Source organism: Pocillopora verrucosa, chromosome 3 (genome assembly GCF_036669915.1).
Source record: "Pocillopora verrucosa isolate sample1 chromosome 3, ASM3666991v2, whole genome shotgun sequence".
NCBI lineage: Eukaryota > Metazoa > Cnidaria > Anthozoa > Scleractinia > Pocilloporidae > Pocillopora > Pocillopora verrucosa.
The window spans coordinates 7,324,778-7,346,034 of record NC_089314.1 but is presented as its reverse complement, the minus strand read 5'-3'; the positions used below and the strand labels follow the sequence as shown (position 1 = coordinate 7,346,034).

The 21,257-nt window shown below is 37.4% G+C and overlaps 2 pseudogenes; one reads left to right on the top strand and one right to left on the bottom strand.

Annotated features, from left to right (window-relative positions):
• The window catches only part of LOC131796297 (guanylate-binding protein 6-like), an 88,678-nt pseudogene that overhangs the window by 47,378 nt on the left and 20,043 nt on the right, over window positions 1-21,257 (bottom strand).
• Window positions 1-21,257, top strand: part of LOC131782758 (NLR family CARD domain-containing protein 4-like) — a 32,568-nt pseudogene that overhangs the window by 4,233 nt on the left and 7,078 nt on the right.

The window sequence follows — 21,257 nt, the reverse complement described above, 5'->3', positions numbered from 1 at the left end:
AAAAAGCAGCAACAACAATCATGAAAAAAGAAAGATTAATTAGGTGTTGAATTTGTTTGTCTAAGGCATGAAATTTCTACTAAAAGTATTGTCAACAAAAAGTCTCTGACAGCGTTGGAGGCAACTAAGCTTGACTGTTCCAAGGTTTTCTAACAAAGGCAACCAGTAATGTAGGTTAGGGAAGTAAGATAACAATGTAATTATTGTTAATTATTGTGGAAGTTGGCAATTTCTAGTTAACATAACTGACAGCTGGTTCATGAGAAAATCCATATTCATGTAAAGATTTACTAAAACTTAGTTTGAGTAATAAATTTCATGATCTTTAAGTTATAAACATGTACATGTATGTATATCTCTTGGTAAGTTTTGTATAGCATACCTTTTATTGAGCCAAAGTTTTAAGCCTCTGAAATTACTCTTTTTCTTAAAACCTTCACATTCAAGGTATTTCTTAGAATTTATGTGGACCTCAGGGTATTAAAATTGCCTCAAATTCAATTCCCAGAAATTCCCAAGAGTTCCACACTTCTTAAATTATAGGTAGTTTGTAAAGCTGAGAATTCCGAGGAATTCCTAGGGATTTCAAGTCCTCACAAAACTGGAGTCTTCCTTTCCCAGAAATTCCCAGTAATTCCAAGCTTTTTAAATCAGAGCTAATTTGCATAGTTGGGAATTTTTGAGAATTCCTAGGAATTCCTAGGAATTCCTAGGAATTCCCAGAAATTCCCAGAAAACTGGGAATTCAGTTTGCAAGGATCATTTGCATAATTGGGAATTTTTGAGAATTCCTAGGAATTCCTAGGAATTCCTAGGAATTCCTAGGAATTCCCAGAAAACTGGGAATTCAGTTCGCAAGGGTTATTGCTGTCAGTTTCAGATAACATGTTGGTAAGGTCTATTTACTTTTCAAAAAGCTTATAATAAGTATACCTTGTAAGTTCCCACTCCACATAAGTACAAGCTCAGATCCAACTCACCTTTACCAGCATTTTATCTCTTTCTAACAATACTTATTGCTCCAATTGTATCCCAATTGTCTCTAAAGGATGCAAAGCGAAATTTTGCAACTCCCGTTTGGGAATTTGTCAATTTAGATCTTAAGAGACTGACGCTGGTGGTGAGCTTTTGCAACCTCATTTCCAGGTCATTACACCTACAAAGCATCATTGGTACCCCACTTTTCCCGGGTGATGCTTTTCAATGGGCACGATTCTGTAATGATTTGTTGATGTTAGTTTCTTAGAGGTGTGTTAATGTGACAAGCATTTATGATCACGACTTTGCCCAGTTTCCTTTCCTAACAGTTTATGAATTGTTAACTGTCAGTCACTTTAGTATTGACTTAGATTGAAACTTCTTTTTCTTAATGTTGATTTTGATATCTTGAATTTGCCATTTTGACAATAGTTTGATATAATTTCTTTTTCAAATATCACTGCTATGACACTGTTGGGTATATAATGATGAGTAGCACAATGTGTCCACTTTGTGGCATGTTAAAGATCTTTTCCCTAATTTAATTTTGGAGGGTCTATTTAGAACGCTGACAGCTTAAAAAAAGGTTTTGTTTGTCCTTGAAAATGGGGATCAACTTTTTTCCACTTGGCTACCACTTTTAAGAATTAAGGAGCCAAGTGGCTATCAGAAAAAAAAATTAATTTCACGCCCCGGCTAAGAGGAATAGTTGTTCTTGTTGATTATTGTAAAAGCATAAAATCAGAAAACCACATTACTGTCTTTGAGAAAATATCCGAGAAAGATGAGCAATCAAGCCAATTTTGGTTGTAATACGTAACACAATCTCAGTGATAAAAATTTTTGAAATACATAATTTTCAGTAAAAAGAAAGCTCGTTTTTAGCAAACAAATTACACCTAATGATAACACACAATAAACACTACATTTGAGCAAAGCTTTAACATTTCAAGTTTATTAAAACACATAGAAAGGATTCATCATTCCTGAATATCCTTTGTGTAACGCTGAGTTTCAGAATTTGGAAGTATACCAAGTTGTTGTCCACAGATTGACTAAACTGGAATCGTGTGGGAACAAAAACACATCAACCAAATGCTCATACTTGGTGTTCTAAAATAGTGAAAAATCAGTCTAAAGGATTGACTATAAACAGAGAAATATCAGTGTAAAACAGATCGCTACGGTTTTCTAAAATCTGGTTATGCAATAATATTTTTTAACCTTCTCCTTCGCCACTTAATACTTCAAACACGGCAAAGTCGGGTTTCGAAATTGATTGCACTTCAATGCTCATAAGTTTCCCTTGTCATTTTCAAGTTTTCGTGTCCATATCTTTAGAAACAGCCAAAATATTCACTTTGACCAAGTCGCTACACTTTTTACCATGTTGATGCCATATACTGAGAATGGAGTCTTGCCACCATTGCCACCAAAAGCACTATGAGATCTGCTGTTTGCTCTGCCATTTTCACTTTCATCTTTTCATCTCCATGTTGAAAACAGCTAGGTGACCTTTCCTGTTTTGTGGGTTTCTGCGACATTATCAAGGTTTCAGGGTGTTCAAGGTCATTAGTTTTTCTGGGATTGAGCAATTTGTAAATATCGCTTCAAGTGCGCTGGAAAAGAGGTATGGCTAACGAAAAGGAAGAAAAGCTTTTGAGGATCAAAGAGTGGAGGAGGAAAAAGTAGGAAAAGAATAGGCTAAAGAATCTAATTATAATGAAAAGAATTGCAATAAGAGAATTGAATTTGCAAGAGAAAAATGGTGATGTGATCTTCAAGTTGTAAAAAGAGACAGAAAGTCAGTTTTTAGAGTGCCAGTTGATCTCAATGAGGAGATACTAGCCTCCATGTAGTACAAAATGGTATTATTTTTACTTTTTACTGTGTCAGTGAACTCAAAATTGATTATTTGTGAAAAAGACCACACCCACAAAGGATTATTGGTAAATACAAATTTGAATCAAATGCGACAAAAATGAAATAGTTTGAAATAAATCAGTTGTAATAGTAAATGTGAGTTTAAAACAGACCTAAAGAAGTGATTTTGTCCCAAACTAGCAACTTTCACATTTTCCATACATGTTACAGAAGTTGTTATGGTGATTGTGCCACTCATCACAGTTAAGTTTGAATCCTATAATGGTGAGATAACTCCACCTGTAGTTCTAATTAACTCTCAGTGGCTTCACTTCAAACAGCTTTGCTTTGCCCAATTTTTGTTAAAGTTCCTTGTTCATTCTACATCAAATGCAAGGGAGCATAACTTGTTACTTTATCACTTCTATCAGTCTCTTACCTCTGTATGGTGTTTATTTTATTTTAATTTACTGCTTTAATGATTTTGATTTTATATGCGGACTTGAAAGTTTGTCAGAGTATAGTAAAGATCAGTATTATTTCCAGTGCCTAGAAGCTTCTTGTTACTAATCTGAGCCACTTTGAAATGCTCTCTTGCTTCTTTTTGTATTTCAGTGTTAACCCTTTAATCCCTAAGAGTGACCAGCATCTAATTTCTCCTTTCAGTTTCATCCCTGAATCCAACATTAAGGTCATGAGAATAAAGGAAGTGATAATAAATTGAAAAACCTCTTGATTGTTAAACAAATTCCCCTTGCTAGGACATCAGGGATTGTAAAGAGAACAGTATGGAGAATATGCATACTGATGTTAGGGTGTAAAGGGTTAAATCAGGGTCTAGAATTAACTTTTTTATATGGGTGCCAAGTGTCAATTAAACAATTGAATTCAGTCATCATTTGAAGCAAATTATTTGGTTGATACAATGTAAGACTCAATGCTTCCTAAAAAATGTTCTCTTCAATTGCAAGAGAAACAGTTTCAAAGACCTTGACACCTAACTGAAAACCAGTGTTAGAAGTTGAAGCAATACATTATGGATTCATTTCTGCATTTCTGAGTGCTGGTTTACATGAAGAATACTGAGAAAACCTTAAATAGATACCTGCTAGCATTACTAAAATTAACATTCTAGTGCTAAGCAGTCAGTTTCAGTAGCATTGACAGTGTACAATTCAGTTTATCGTATAAATAATGATAATTGATCCATATGTGTTTTACTTCCTTGCAGCTGAGTTCCAGAATATTTTGAATTGGGGTTAAGTTCCATTCCAACAGCTGCAGGTGTTCTGATTCACGACTGACTGAACAGCCAGAACTTACAGTGATTTTGGCACAGAACAGCTATTTTTCCAGCAGCTGGTTGAATTTTTTTTCTGTCCACCAGATTAATCACTTCCCAGTAGCTTGTTGTGAATGCAACCTGCCACACAATCTACTAGGTCAGTGGTTTATCTGGTGGATGGTATTATTGATTCAATCCAGCAACAGCAAGTACCTGAGAGTTTGAGTCAACTACTGCTACCATCTTACAGGAGAAGCAACTTGAAAAGTGAGTGTATATCTTGTATGCCTAATTGAAATTGATATAAATTTATTCATAGAAAAATAGAGATAAAGATAATAATAATAATAATAATAATAATAATAATAATAATAAATAGACCTTCAGCCAGCAACACAGCTACCAGTCTGCAACACTGTATATCAACTGATAACCACAACTACTTGATTTGAGCTCCATTGCACAGTACATGTACATGTGTAGGAATACATTGTACACCAGTAAAATGGTTAACATTCTCAACATTCTGTACAATAACATCATATTCTATTTTAATCCTAAACAAGTATTAGCATGACATAGCATAGTAAGGTAAGAACATTCAGGAAATCAATATATAGGGGTACATTACAGACAATTCACAGAATCAAAACAAAACCTAGCTTATGTGTACTAGGATTTTGTTCCACTTATTTTGAGTTGGCCAATGAATGAGCTGCCAATAATAGGATTAACTTGTGTTTGTGCAAAGATTTCTGGGATTGCCACGGGCAAAGATTGCAAGTTGCTAGAAGGAAATATATGGCGAAAAGGTGGTTTTGACATCCAAAAAAACCATTTTGGAGACAGATCAACACTTTTTAGCTGCTGTTTTATCATAAGTGGATTAAGATAGTGTTGATACATAGGAAGTGTAAGTTTTTATATAAAAACATAAAATATGTTACAAAACATATGGGTAAACTTCTCTTAGCCTGGTGTAAGTCTTTTCAGTAGTGTTTATGTGTGTAAAGCTTGTACTCGCACATTTTAAATAAACAAATTACAGTGTCTGAAAATATACCTTCTCAAAGAAGAGATTAGTCATTGTCGGCAGAAATGCAAATTTTTTTGTGGAGCTGTTGATTTTCAGAGGGAAGAAATAAGTGATGAGGAACATGAGGAAATCCTCAGGTCAAGTGATAGCTTGCTTGAGAAAAATCAAAAGGCTTTTGAGCAGCCACTCGACTCCTTCTCCTCCAGTTGTGCATCACTCCTTAAGCGACTCATTAATGTACCTACTCATTGTTACAGATGAAATGGTTCAGATTTGAACCAATTTTTAACTCTGATCTTTCTCATCAATCACAACAAATAAACAATGTAGGTGTTTAATCACTCTAATATTTCACGATTGATAATACTATGCTCAAGCAAACCATTTCAATCTCCTGCTGCCTTGATTGAGGTAGCTGTTGTAGCACTCTTTTGTATTACTAAGCCAAGAAAAAAAGCTAGAAGTAGCCTTAATACATCTAAAGAGAACTCAAAATGCTTCATTCACTGTTGCTTGGATGTTTTCCAGGCTTCTTCTGTTTTTAATGCTTTTTGTAACCTTTCATAATTAGTCAGTTGGCCTCTGAACTACAATCTGTTTGCATGGTTTTGCTGTCCATGCACAGCTCTCACCTTCCCTTAGCTGAGGCTCCACAAGGTATTTGGTATTTAACACTATCTGCTTCTGAGTACATGAGATATATATAGCTCATCATCTGATTTGGAGTCGTCAACTTGATTGAAAGTCCTGGCAGATTTCTTTGACACAGTTCCTTGTTAAAGATTTCCCTTGTGATCTTATCTCCTCCATTACTGACAAGGGATGTGCATATTGTAAAAAATAATTCTTTTTGCAACACTTGCTACATTTTTTCCAGAGGCAGGAAATTAATGTGCATTGTTTCATGGGATTTCCGCTGTCTCAGCATTGGTACCTTTTGCATAGTGTCAGATTTATTTTTTCCATTCTGGACTGCACTTAAGGTGTTTCTACAGTTCCCTATGTCCTTCAGCTCAATGGTGTATATTTTTCCAGCTCTGGTTCTATCAGTTGCATCATCAAGTGTTAATGCTTTGGTTCACTTTCTGACTTCACAGCTCTTTATTCCTGTTACCAATATGCAGAAGATCAGTTCATTGTTTAATACACATTTTGGTGTCAATTTTCCCATCTTCATGGTTGACACTATGAAATAAGCAGTGCTCAACAATGGAAACTGTTGGGTTCTATGTGATTCCCAACTGGTAAATTTTTAGCTTTTTGGTAGGTTTCCTTTTTCACAGCACTGTTCTGAGAATTATTTGTTAAACTTTTTTTCAAGTTCTCTCTTTCAAAAAGGTCCAATCCTCCACCTGATTACCTTTCAGACTGATTTGAACAGGTGTAATGACTTGCTGATTAAAGACTGTCATATGCATAGGCTGTGGGAATAATTCTACACACACTATACTGTTTACTCTTTATTAATAAAAAATAAATTAGTATCAGTGGCTAATTAAAGACCATCATATGCTTAGGCAACAGAAATGGTTAAAGCTACACACACTGTCCTGTCTCCTTTGTCACTTATCAAAAATGAATCAGTATTAGTGGTTGGTTAAGGACCATCGCAGTGTTCAACACTCAAGCTGGAATTGTGCTACACACTATTCTGTTTCCTTTGTTGCTCATGGTAAATAAATCAGTGTCACCATCCAAACACATTAAAAAAAATTTTTAATTATCACTTGGTGCTTTGATAAGAATATATTGTTTCAAAAAGTGTGAAACATATAACTGGCTGCCTTTATAAGAAAAGGATCTTAAACTTAAAAATAAATTTTATGCAACCTCTAAGCATCAGGCTTGAGACAAGAGCTTAGGTTGATATTCTTTATCATATATTTTGATCTGACCCCTTGCGAACTGAATTCCCAGTTTTCTGGGAATTCCTAGGAATTCTCAAAAATTCCCAATTATGCAAATGATCCTTGCAAACTGAATTCCCAGTTTTCTGGGAATTTCTGGGAATTCCTAGGAATTCCTAGGAATTCCTAGGAATTCTAAAAAATTCCCAACTATGCAAATTAGCTCTGATTTAAAAAGCTTGGAATTACTGGGAATTTCTGGGAAAGGAAGACTCCAGTTTTGTGAGGACTTGGAATCCCTAGGAATTCCTAGGAATTCTCAGCTTTACAAACTACCTATAATTTAAGAAGTGTGGAACTCTTGGTAATTTCTGGGAATTGAATTTGAGGCAATTATAATACCCTGAGGTCCACATAAATTCTAAGAAATACCTTGAATGTGAAGGTTTTAAGAAAAAGAGTAATTTCAGAGGCTTAAAACTTTGGCTCAATAAAAGGTATGCTATACAAAACTTACCAAGAGATATACATACATGTACATGTTTATAACTTAAAGATCATGAAATTTATTACTCAAACTAAGTTTTAGTAAATCTTTACATTAATATGGATTTTCTCATGAACCAGCTGTCAGTTATGTTAACTAGAAATTGCCAACTTCCACAATAATTAACAATAATTACATTGTTATCTTACTTCCCTAACCTACATTACTGGTTGCCTTTGTTAGAAAACCTTGGAACAGTCAAGCTTAGTTGCCTCCAACGCTGTCAGAGACTTTTTGTTGACAATACTTTTAGTAGAAATTTCATGCCTTAGACAAACAAATTCAACACCTAATTAATCTTTCTTTTTTCATGATTGTTGTTGCTGCTTTTTTTTTCAGTTTTTTGCTCTATTTTCATGACTAATTGCTGTAATTTGTTTTGCTGTTTTTATTCTTACAAAACATTTTTGTAAGAGTTCCAATACTTGTGGATCATCCACACACTTTGCAAACATTTGGCATGCAGACAAGACAGAGGTAGTCAATGTTCCCTTTGAGGAAAAACACCTTTTATATGACGTCTTCAATTTACTTTATTTGAAACTCTGATCTGAAAATATTTGTCAACAAGACTTGTTAGTAGTGAGAAATACCAACTAAGTTTCCTTTCATAACTTAATTTCTTGAATGTCCCAATCACTGGATCTCCCAAAAAACATTACATCTTTTTATTTTTGGTGCAAATTACAAGTCCTTCTTTATATAAAAATGAAAAGTGCTAGTCACACTTCAATAATAACAGTTTACTTGTTGTTCTTCTCTGTCTGTCAGCTATCAACAAAATTGTTTTATACTTCGTGCAGTGCATAACTATTTGTGGACCAGAGTTCCAACGCACCTCTGTAATCGCATATAGCTACTTCTGTCTCTTGTACAAATGTTTCTCCTTTGTAAGACGCACTCTACTCTGTTGTCAATACTGCTTTAAGTTCAGTGGAAACGACTGACTGAGGAATCGAGATGGCGGTGTTGGAACGTGTTGCTGAACGCTTTCTACGGTCAAGCTTTGTAGATTTAGGTACTGGTACACTGGGATCATCTATGTATCTCTTATACTTCCGAATGTGGTATCCTTCTTTTATAAATATGAGGGTAAAAGACGATTTGTAGTCGCATTCAAAACTGTGATTGGCTTGTGTTATTTCTCACCTTTGCCATTAACACAACTCAAGTGAGTTTCGAGTCTTTGTTTCTTCGACAACTTTCGGCCACAAATTGAGCATTTGTAATACGATCGATTCTTGTCGATTATTTCTACATAGAGTGAGCTCACATCTTTATTTATATCACCAAGCTATCCATCTTCTAGAAGCAGAGAACCGGTCGGAGAAGTCAGAATAAAGTTGGGCACTTCTCCTAACACTGCAATCGGCAAGCCAGCGGATTCTCTCTGCTAGCCAATGACAAGTCCTAAAAGATCCACGTGATCATGCGCGTGATCGGAAACAAAGAAGACTCCATTTGGCGCTCATCTTTGAATGTACTTTTCATCGGTTGATCGCTTTTCTCAACTGTTTTGCTTAATATAACATTTCTAAAGATAGCTTTTATTGTGGTTCAATGGGAAAACGAGAATAGCGTGAGTGTTGTAAAAGAAAAGAAAGTCGTTGGCGCCGTGGAGTTAAAAGAAGGGACAACAGTTGACATATTGACTGGTACAAACAAGGGTCGAATGGCCGTCTGTAAAGTTACGATTTTGAAAGTTTGAGGTGAGTAAAAATTGCGATATTCGTTACGTGATCAAAATCTTATAAAAGAATAGATGTAGCGGGTTGAATTAAGCTTACATAACGCTCGGCGCAACTGAAACTAGAATAATTCTGAGAATCGAATCGGTCACTTGCATGCCGCAGTTTCTTAAGCTTATTATGCTTTACAATGAAATAAACCTATCAGTAAGGTTTCAAGATTCCTCTAGTCACGTTTGGGAACATTCAAGATTCAAAATAGGAACTGTTATTAAACAAACCTTAGTACATAAAGAAGCCCTCCTTGGTAAAAACAAAATAATGTATTCAGCCCTTTTTTGGTAAAATCCATGAGAGAGATGTACTAACTCCAATATGAAAGTCACTCAATATAACAGAGATTTCTAAATTTGAGAATCCAATGAATGCCCTTTTCCTCATAGCCATCTTAAAAGCCTGGTCTGAGCTTGAAACATACATATTTTAATATATTATTTTTTTTCAAATTCAGATGTCAAGGAATCCAGATACAAAATGGTCAAGGTTCTTGTTGACAACCTCATTCAAGGCCAACTCATTGTGAGCCCAGGAAAAAAAATACAAACAGTACAAACAGCAGCTAAGTTTGCAGTTTAGGATAACTTCATTCTAATTTATTGTTACGGTTACAACAAGATTTTAATCAAAAAATCAATTTTATTTGACTGTAATTAGCCCCTTCACTCCCAAGAGTGCTTGGTTTTCAAATATAACTTAAGATATTGTATTTTATGGAAAAGAATCAACAGATTTTATTCACAATTTGTGTCAAACCAAATTTAATGATTGATTAGAACTATTTTATATGAATAGCTGTAATTGAGGATTAATCCGTATGAAGTTTTCAAGAAAAGAAAAATAAATCAAATTCCATCCTAATATTACCACACATTGATGTTAATAATTAATCAAAAATAGTTTACATGTAAGCCTTAAATTAAGCTTCTAAATAAATTTCATTGAATACTTGAATTTTAGCTGGGTTTTTTTAATTTAAAGTATTTATTTTATATCATTAGCCTCAAATTTTTGCTTAAAATTCCCAGTAATTCTGAAACATTCCTAAAAATTCCCCAAAATTCCCAGAAATTCCCAGAAATTCCCAGAGATTCCTAGGAATTTTTTAGATATACAGCTTTTCAGGGAAAGTCATTGGTTCTCTGAGTTGGAATTCCTAGGAATTCCTAGGAATTCCTAGGAATTCCAAGTCCTGTTGGCTATAAACTTGGAATTTCTGGGAATTTTTGGGAATTTCTGGGAATTTCTGGGAATTTCTGGGAATTTCTAGGAATTTCTAGGTTTTTAGAACCAGAGTTGTTATGGTTGGGAATTCCTAGGAATTCCCAGTCCGAATTTACCGTGAAAATTCACACCTTTATTCCTAGGAATTCCTAGGAAAATCCTAGGAATTCCTAGGAATTGCAAAAGCCATTTCGCAAGGGGCAGTACAGTATAAGCTTAGTTGTACAAACTGCAGATGTGTTCAGTTTTATTTGATGTTTGCCACCAGATATGTGATTATTCATATCTTCCAGAGATTTTACATTTATATGGTACAAGGTCATATAAATACACAAATCTATATTGGCTTTGACACCCATTGTGATTGATTTTGTCTTTTTCAGTTATTATGACTGATGATTTTAAAATGATTGTCTTTGTAGATTTGTGCAGTGAAGAAGATAATTTTTAATAGAATTCTGTTCCAAAATAAATTTAACATTAACTTCTACAGTTGGATCAATTAAACACTGATTAAATGGGCTGGACTGGAGGCTAGTCATTGTGTCCAGGCTTAATTATGGGAAATTAAATCACAAGGTGATAAGTTGCTGAATTCTAGTTTTTATATTTTCTGTACTGCTTTTATTTTCAGAATGGGAGTGGTAAAATCAAAAAGAGCGAAAACTGATGAGAACAGTTTAAAGAACATTTATGGTGACCCACCAAAGATTAATTTTAGTCTTCCAGAGATAAGTGAACTAACCCAGGATTTTAAAGATTGGAAGGATGTTCAACTCCCAATTGACATTCTGTTGTTAACAGTGAAGGACTGTGAGTTCTTAAGTTGTTACTATTACATTAATGATCCATTCAAAAGCTATGTTAAAGGGCTTGGTACTTGGTACTTTGGCACTCTTGGTGAAAATCAAGATGTTAAACTGAATGTGGCTTTGATGCAATACTCAGAGGGTTCTAAAGTTCCTGGTGGTGCTTTGACTGTTGTAAAGAATGCTGTCACTCAGCTGAGGCCAAAAGCTGTCTTTTCTGTGGGTCAGTGTAGTGGTATGAATCAGGAAACAACAAAGCTGGGGGATGTGGTTGTTTCAGAAAAGCTCACAAACTATTCCTATCAGAAGGTTACAAAGGATGGAAAGAAATTTTGTGGGTTCACAACTCCTGTAAGCAGAGACATCGCTGAACTCATCAAATGTGCAGGTCATGGTTGGAATCCACCCCTGGAAAATCCTAAAGAAAGGAAAGTTGAAGTCCACTGTGGTGAGGTTTTGAGCGGTACTGAGGTTGTGCAAGCTGAGTGGCGACAAGAGGAGCTAATGAAGTCATTTCCTGGAGCAATTGCAATTGAAACAGAAGGAGAGGGTAAGATCTCTTTTTCCTATGAAGTAACCGTCACTGTAAAATCTGCTCAAAGAGGTATTTGGGTATATTTGTATCCTGGGAGAGAAAGAGTTGATACTGATATGTGGTAGGTAAGCTTTTCTGCAAGTGTTGAGAGATGCACTGGCTTGTGTGTGTGAACATACTGGATTTAAGATCAAGAGGTCTGGGTTGAAGCCCTGGGCTAAAGTGATTGTGTTGTAGTCTTGGCTTTACCCTCAGAGTGTGTCTCTATACCCAGGAGTATAGATGGCTACTGATGAACTTACCAGTTTTTCATATGCATGTGGAGGGAGTAAGGGTACAGTCTTAGTGGCTGAATGGTACGGGACCTGGGAGAAGCTCATGCTACATGGACTAGCTTTGCACCTAGTATATGTAAGGTGACTTTCCAAAACATATGTCTAGTTCCTTACAAATATTTGATAACAAGTTGGTAACAATGGAAGAGGTTAAAATCAATAGATTTTGGAGCAAATTTGTTGTTTTATTCATAATAGCTTGTTATTTTATGTCTCAGGAGTTTTCAGTGCAGCACATGAACTGAAAATGGAGTGGGTCGTCGTCAAGGGTATTTCAGGATATGCAGATGGAACTGAAGAGAGAGAAAATTGGCAAACATTTGCAAGTGTAACAGCAGCTTCTCTTGTTGCCAACATTCTAAACCAGTGCAGTATTTTTGAAGATTGGCTACATTACAAAGGTAAACAGATCAACTTTTATCTTTTTTAGGCCTGCACTATATTTGCTCGCAGTCACTAGCTAGTCTTGTATGCTGTTTAGTTTTGTGTTTTATAAATGTGCTGGAACCGAACTACCAAAACTAAATTAAAAACATGATTAATGACCTATGATCATGCACTGACAAATCAGAACAGCTCTTGGATCAGAAATGTTACATGTTTGTCAGCAATTTCACCGACTCTGCTAATGTTTGGGATTCTTTTAAGCTTTTGATAGCATTTTCCCTCTGAGAAGAAGACCACCAACCCCCCAATAATACACCTAAAAACTCCTGCCTCACTCACTACTTGACTGCCAACTGAAAGCGTAAGGTTGCCAGTATTTCCTCCTGCTTTTTAGGCTTTGGTCTCCAATGATCGATGAATAGCTAAGTCAATATCAGTTTGCTAGAAAGCAACTTACCCACCTACTAGAATACAAAGAAACAAGAAAAAAAACTTCCTTTTTTAACGACGCTGTCTTTCTACACTGGCTGTTTATTTTACAGAAAGGATAATTTTTTCCAAGTATTTTGCTCTAATTTTAAAAAAACAAGTAAATGATAGGTAACCAGACTAAAGAAAAGAAAAATTCAGTTTGTGTATGTGGGCATCCCTATCACGTGTAAAACGATATGTATAACATGTAAGGATGCGTAATGTAATCGCAGGAAATGGCCTTAAACGAGGGAAAAACCTTAAAACTTTTAAGCGGAAAAGGAAAATCGTCAAGGCTGTGTAAAGCTTATCATTTGACCGAAAAAATCTGTCCCAATTAGTTTTTTTAAAAATATTTGTGAAGAATGCGATACAAGTGTGCATGTGCCACAAGTGCCCTTGCAAGTTTTCGTGTTAGTGAATGTCCCTCTTTTTTCCCCAAGTTGTTTATTGTAAGGAAAATATTTTTTTCAAGCTTCTCGGTCGATTGCAAACAAGAGATATAAATGGTACGTCACCAAATCGGTCTACGTGGCGATGACAATTTTTGTTCCTGGTAAAAAAAAAAAAAAAAGAGCAAGAAATCTTCCGTTCGCGTATATGGGCGTGCATATTTCGTGTAAAATGATGCACAGTAGGATGCATAATGCAATGGCACGAAGTGGCCTCGAAACCAAATTCCTCAGGAGACGTCTCATGAGAAAAGGAAATAGCTCCATTGCTACTATGAATCTGTTGGTTCGAAAAATCTGGTCTAATTTTTTTTATTTTTACATCTGTTATCACGCAGGGGGTTCTACTAAACAGTTGCCTCGGCCAGAGGTGAATCGCCGTAAGGAAGAGTCGTCTCCGAAGGACGCTCTAACTCCAAAGGAAGGAAAAACTCGTTTTGCAGGTAAAATGAGGACATATCTATGAGCGTGCCCGGTGACCCCTCCCCCAACCCCATCTTCCTTTCCCCTGCCTTTGTAAAATAAATATGCGTGGATCCAGCAAAATGGCATGAATAGTTGCAATACGTACTACTTGCTATCCCCTCATCTTGATGCTTTGCTGTGATGTCTTTATTTTTGTTGTCAAGCAAGGAGTTCCTAGTGACGAAGATTTAGAGTGGCCTTACCCAAGCTGCTTATTGTATGGAAAAGAGGTTTTTAGAGCTTTTCGCTCGATCGCAAAGTAGAGATATAAATGGTATGTCACCAAATCCATTTACGTGGCGATGACAGTTTTCGTTACTAGCTGGGAAAAAAAAAAACAAGAAATCCTCTGTTCTCGTATATAGGCGTGGATTTTTTTGTGTTAAATTATGCACAGTAGGGTTGCATAATGCTATGGCACGAATTTGCCTTGAAACAAATTCATCAGGAGACGTTTTATTAGAAAAGGAAAAAGCTCCATTGCTACAATAAAACTGTCGGCTCAAATAATATTTTCTGGTCTAATTATTTTTTTGCATTTGTTATCATGCAGGTTGTTCTACTAAGCATTTTCTTCGGCCAAAGATGAAACGCTGTCATGAAGAGTTGTCTCCGAGTGATGCCTCAACTCCAATGGAAAGAGGTAAAGTGAGGACATATATATGGGCGTACCTGTAACCCCCACCTCCAACCCCATCTTCTTTCCCCCTGCCTTTGTAAAATAAAAATGCGTGGATCCAGCAAAATGGTATGAATAGTTGCGATACGTACAACTCGTTATCCCCTCATGTTGATGCTTTGCTGTGATGTCTTTATTTTTGTAGTTCCCAGTGACAAAGATTTAGAGTGGCTTTCGCAGAAACTCGATAAATGGAAGACAGTCGGGCGTCGTCTTGAAATTGAGGAGGCAAGATTAACGGCGTTTGACAATGAAAATAGGGAATGGTCTGAAAAAATCTACAAAATGTTATTACATTGGAAAGAGAGGAATGGCTCAGCTGCAACATACACGGTCCTACATAATGCATTGTGTCATTCATTGGTTAATCGCACAGATTTAGCCGAGCAATTTATCACTGGTAATATATCACTAATCTTGCAATTCAATAAAAATACAATTACCTACAAGTATAGTGCCAAACTCTCAGACACCATGCTTTTTGGCCACTGTATCTTTTATGTACGTTTTTGACAGTGCCTCGAAACTGGAAAAGTGTCGCTTCATTTGTCGGTAGCCAAATCAAAGTGAAGGAAGATCATTTGATGCGTTTGTATATTTTCATGTAGTTTTCTGGTAGCGCAAAATTCACTCACTACTTAACTGCCAACCGTAAGCGTAAGGTTGCCAGTATTTCCTCCTGCTTTTTAGGCTTTGGTATCCATTGATCGTAAGAAACGAACTGGTGAGTTTTATTTCATCAGAGATAAATTTTTCGATGAATACACAAACTTCCTATTTTAACGACTGTCTTTCTACACTGGCTGTTTATTTTACAAAAAGGATGGTTTTTTCCAATTATTTTGCTCGAATTTTAAAAAGACAAGTTAATAGGTCACCAAACTCGAAAAAAAAAATCAGTTTGTGTATGTGGGCCTCCCTATCACGTGTAAAACGATATATATAACATGTCGGGATGCGTAACGCAATCGCACGAAATGGTCCTAAACGAGGGAAAAACCTTAAAACTTTTAAGCGGAAAGTTTTCATTTTTAGTGAATGTCTTTTTTTTCCCGCCAAGTTGCTAATTGTACGGAAAATATTTTTTCAAGCTTCTCGCTCGATATGCAAGAGATATAAATGGTAGGTCACCAAATCCGTTTACGTGGCGATGACAATTTTTCATCCTGGCAGAATAAAAAGAACAAGAAATCTTCTGTTCGCGTATGTTGGCGTGCATATTTCGTGTAAAATGATGCACATGACACAAAGTGGCCTTGAAACAAATTCCTCGGGAAACGTGGTATGAGGAAAGGAAATAGCTCCATTGCTACAAGGAATCTGCTGGCTCAAAAAAATCTGGTCTAATTTTTTTTTGCATTTGTTGTCATTTAGGTGATTCTAGCAAACATTTGTGTCGGCCAAAGGTGAAACGCCATGATGAAGAGTCGTCTCCGAATGATGCCTTAACTCCGAAGAAAGGAAAAACTCGTGTCGCAGGTAAAGTGAGGAGATATCTATGGGTGTGCCCGTTAACCCCCACACCCCCAACGATTTAGAGTGGCTTTACCAAAGCTGCTTATTGTATGGAGAAGATTTTTTTAGAGCTTTTCGCTCGATCGCAAAGTAGAGATATAAATGGTATGTCACCAAATCCGTTTAGGTGGTGATGACAATTTTTCTTAGTGGCTAGAAAAAAAAAAAAAAAAAGAACATGACATCTTCTGTTCGCGTATGTGGATGTGCATTTTTCGTGCCTAATGATGCACAGTAGGGATGCATAACGCAATGGCACAAATTGGCCACAATAAATCTGTTGGCTCAAATAAAATGTTCTGTTCTAATTATTTTTTTACATTCGTTATCATGCAGGTGGTTCTACTAAACATTTGCCTCCGCCAAAGGTGAAAGGCCGTGATGAAGAGTCGTCTCCGAGTGACGCCTCAACCCCAAAGGAAAGAGGTAAAATGAGGACATGTCTATGGGCGTGCCCCGCTAACCCCACCCCCCAACCCCACCATCCTTCCCCCTGCCTTTGTAAAATAAATATGCATGGATCCAGCAAAGTGGCATAAATAGTTGCAATACGTACTACTCGCTATCCCCTCATCTTGATGCTTTGCTGTGATGTCTTTATGTTTGTAGTCAAGCAAGGAGTTTTCAGTGGCGAAAATTCAGAGTGGCTTTACCCAAGTTGCTTATTGTATGGAAAAGATTTTTTTGAAGCTTTTCGCTCGATCGCAAAGTAGAGATATTTACACGGCGATGACAATTTTTCTTACTGGCTGGAAAAAAAAACAAAAGGAAAAAAAGAAATCTTCTGGTCGCGTATGTGGGCGTGTATATTTTTGTGTCAAATGATGCAAAGTAGGGTTGCATAATGCAGTGGTACGAATTGGCCTGGAAACAAATTCATGAGGAGACGTTTTATTAGGAAAGGAAAAAGCTCCATTGCTACAATAAATCTGTTGGCTCAAATAATATGTTCTGGTCTAATTATCTTTTTACATTTGTTATCATGCAGGTGATTCTACTAAACATTTGCCTCCGCCAAAGGTGAAACGCCGTTATGAAGAGTCGTCTCCGAGTGACGCCTTGACTCCAAAGAAAAGAGGTAAAATGAGGACATGTCTATGGGCGTGCCCGTTAACCCCCACCCCCCAACCCCATCTTCCTTCCCCCTGCCTTTTTGAAATAAATATGCGTGGATCCCGCAAAATGGTATGAATAGATGCAATACCTACTACTCGCTATCCTCTCATCTTGATACTTCGCTGCAAGGAGTTATCAGCGACGAAGATTTAGAGAGGCTTTCGCAGAAACTCGAAAAATGGAAGATAGTCGGGCGTCATCTCGAAATTGTGGAAGTAAGATTAACGGCGTTTAACAATGAAAATAGGGAATGGTCTGAAAAAATCTATGGGCGTGCCCGTTAACCCCCACCCCCCAACCCCATCTTCCTTCCCCCTGCCTTTGTAAAATAAAAATGCGTGGATCCAGCAAAATGGCATGAATAGATGCAATACCTACTACTCGCTATCCTCTCCTCTTGATACTTCGCTGCAAGGAGTTACTAGCGACGAAGATTTAGAGAGGCTTTCGCAGAAACTCGAAAAATGGAAGACAGTTGCGCGTCATCTCGAAATCGTGGAAGCAAGATTAACGGCGTTTAACAATGAAAATAGGGACTGGTCTGAAAAAATCTGCAAAAGGTTATTACATTAGCAAGAGAGGGAGGGCTCAGCTGCAACATACTCATAAGACACCTGGAATCTCCCGCCTTACCCCTCCCCTCCTTTTAGCCCAACCCCCATTTTATAAACCACACACAACCCAATCGGTCCAACGAGGGGCTTATGTTCGAACTTAAGCTTTAGAAACTCATAGTTACTACAATATTTGAGGTTTTCCCTAATGTTTGTCTTGATATTAATTTCACTTGTCACAGAACAAATCAATATATTTTTTTAAGATTTTTGTGTAGCGGAGCAAACAATAGCCTCGATTGCCAGCCGCTGTTCGTGAAATGAGCCCACGCTTCTCTCCTTCACGGGACGATCGAAGACTGTACTCGTGAATTAGGGGCAAATCGAACCCCCAAACCTCTCCCTCCTCCCCCCCCCCCCCAAAAAAAAAGAAAAAAAAACACCGTAGTGAGCAGATAGTAAAAATGTGTATATTTACCTTCGGAAGTAAAGAGTGACGTCGTCAAAGTTACAAATTACAGATGGAAAGAATTATTCTCCTTATTGTTCGAAAACCCTTCTCGAGTGATTTTCTTTTCGATGTGGGAGAAAGAGAATTTTACCAAGCTACTTGTTTTTTGTCTACAGACTCGTCTGTAACAGAATTTTGGGAATGGTGCCGGAATCAGTTGAGGGCGTTTTACAACACCATGTGTCAAGTGAAAATAACACCATGGGACCCAGACAACACAGTACACATTAATAGCATTTACATACAAGTAACGTTTTTACAAGACCACAGGAAACCTGACGGGACAACGAAAAAAAAGCTGGGAGACAGCAGTGAAGTATTTGAAGGTGACGAAGATCATCCCATCCGTAGACGAATTCTGGTGTATGGAAGACCTGGAATAGGAAAGTCTACTTTCACTCAAAAAGTAGCTGTGGATTGGGCAAATGGCAGAAAGAAGATCCTCGAAAAGTTCAATCTTTTACTGTTAATCAGGTTACGAGACGTTTGTGGTATTTCGGACCTCTGTACCATGTTAAAAACAGCGGAACTGTTGTCTGCTGATGACCCGATGGCAGTCAATAACTTGTGTGAATATGTCCGTCAGAACCAAGAGAAAGTGCTGCTCATTTTGGATGGATATGATGAGTACAGCGGTGGAAAATCATCCATAATTCACCAGATTTGGAGAGGCAGTCAACTGAGAGACTGTTGTGTAATGATCACAACGCGGCCAGTGAAAGAGGATGAGCTTAGAGTGCCAAGTCACGCTCAGTTTGAACTTAACGGGTTCGATAGCTGGGAACAGAAGAAACAGTTTGCAAGTAAGATTCTTCCTGATGAGGAGGACGTTAAAGGGCTACTTGAATACCTAAGAAAGCATGACCTCGAGGAGATGGCAGAGATTCCGCTATTGTTGTTGATGTTGTGTCTTCTCTGGAAAGAGAAAAAGCATCAATCACCAACATCTCGTGCGGAAATTTACGTAGAATTTATTCAGACTCTCTTGGATCATATGGCTATTAAAGACTCAGACAACGTCGCAACAGATAAAAGCATAGATGAATATCAAGAGGAACTTTCCAAAATAGGAAAACTTGCTTTTGATGCTCTTTTAGAGGACTGTCTTCATTTTAACTTCAGTAAATTTCCTAAAGGTGATCTGTTCGAGAAGCTTATTCATGTCGGTTTTTTTCAAGTTTCCAAACTTTCCGCTTTGAACCGTGAGAAGATCGTGTATTTTCTTCACAAGTCCGTTCAGGAGTTTCTCGCCGCCTGGTTCATCGTTCAAGAAGTGAAGGTTAAGAAGAATGAAACTGTCACCTGCCTGTCAGGAATGGATACGTTTGAAAAATCAAAGAAGATGGATGAAGTTCTAAAATTCGTTTGTGAGTTGTCATCAGATGCTGCCAGCTTTGTTTTTGATCATCTACGTTATGTCGGAGAGAAAGAAGGTCTCACAATTTACAATTTCACTAGGACGCCTTCTGTCAATGATTTGTCTGATGAACAATGGGACTTTATTGAATTCTGTGTCGATTGTTTGTTTTGTTGTCCAGCCTCGGACAGACTAACTGTGTACTCCACATTTCTCTCATGTGTTAACCATGTCGTAATGCTTCATGACGAACACGTGTCTACTGCTGCTGAGAAAAACTTCTTCAAAGGCACCGCCAGTTTTCCAAACTATTTATTTTTTAAATATACAACTAAATATAATGATCGTGAGAGTATTCTATCCATATTGTCTGACTTGAACGCGGTCGTTTTAACGTGCTCTGGAGAAGTTAAAGATTTAAAAAATACGCCGATTTACTCCATGCGAACCTTTTCCTCAAAAAAAGCGAAAAAAAAAACTTTATCTATCTACGTCGCATAACAGATGCTTTTTTGCTCTAAACTTCTTCCTGAACTGATATCAGCGCCGGTTTGTTCTTCTCAGCCACCTGTAGATAATCTGGGAGAGAATGAGGACAACAACGTTGCACTGTCTCTGACTGAGAACAGATCTGACCAGGCACAACAACATTGTTTGTCACTGGTGAGAGAGGTTAAGTTACATGTGGAAACAGTTGAGGATTTTGTTCTGTTGAAGAACTTGTTGCCTTTTTTAACATCTCTTCGAGATATTGATATATTGGGGGGCGTGAATGATGCCTTGGAAGGTAATTCGATTGAGAACGCGATTCGCAGAATTAATTTTACTGACAATCTCCACAGTTTAAAACTTTGTGGTAACAATCTAACAGCAAAGTGTGCTGCTTTTATTGCTGAGTCACTGCACCACTCTCCAAACTTGCATGAGCTCTGCTTGTCAATCAACTCCTTACACAGCGGTGTGAGTCATTTGGCCAAGAATCTTCATCACACTCCACGGTTGACTATTTTAGAGTTACGTTTTGTACAAATGGGAGAAAAGGAATGTGCTGCACTGGCTGCCTCATTACAGTACTTAAACAAGTTAAAAAAACTGGATATGTCTCACAATGCACTGGGTCACGGGATCATTGAACTGGCCAAGAACCTGAACAGTGTACCCAATCTGACTACGCTGAACCTGTCGGATACAAATATAGGTGAAGATGAAGCATCAGCACTGGCTCGTGCACTTAAGGATGTACCAGAGCTGAGCGGTCTTGATATGTCTCGCAATGCACTGGGTCACGGGATCATTGAACTGGCCAAGAACCTGAACAGTGTACCCAATCTGACTAAGCTGAACCTGTTGGATACAAATATGGGTGAAGATGAAGCATCTGCACTGGCTCGTGCACTTAAGGATGTACCAGAGCTGAGCGATCTTTTTCTAGGGTGGAATCCACTTGGCAGAGGAGTCAGGGACCTGGTCCAGCATCTCAGCAGTGTTCCTAAGCTGAAGGGCCTGATTCTGAAGTGTGTTCAGATGACAAAGACAGAGACTGAAG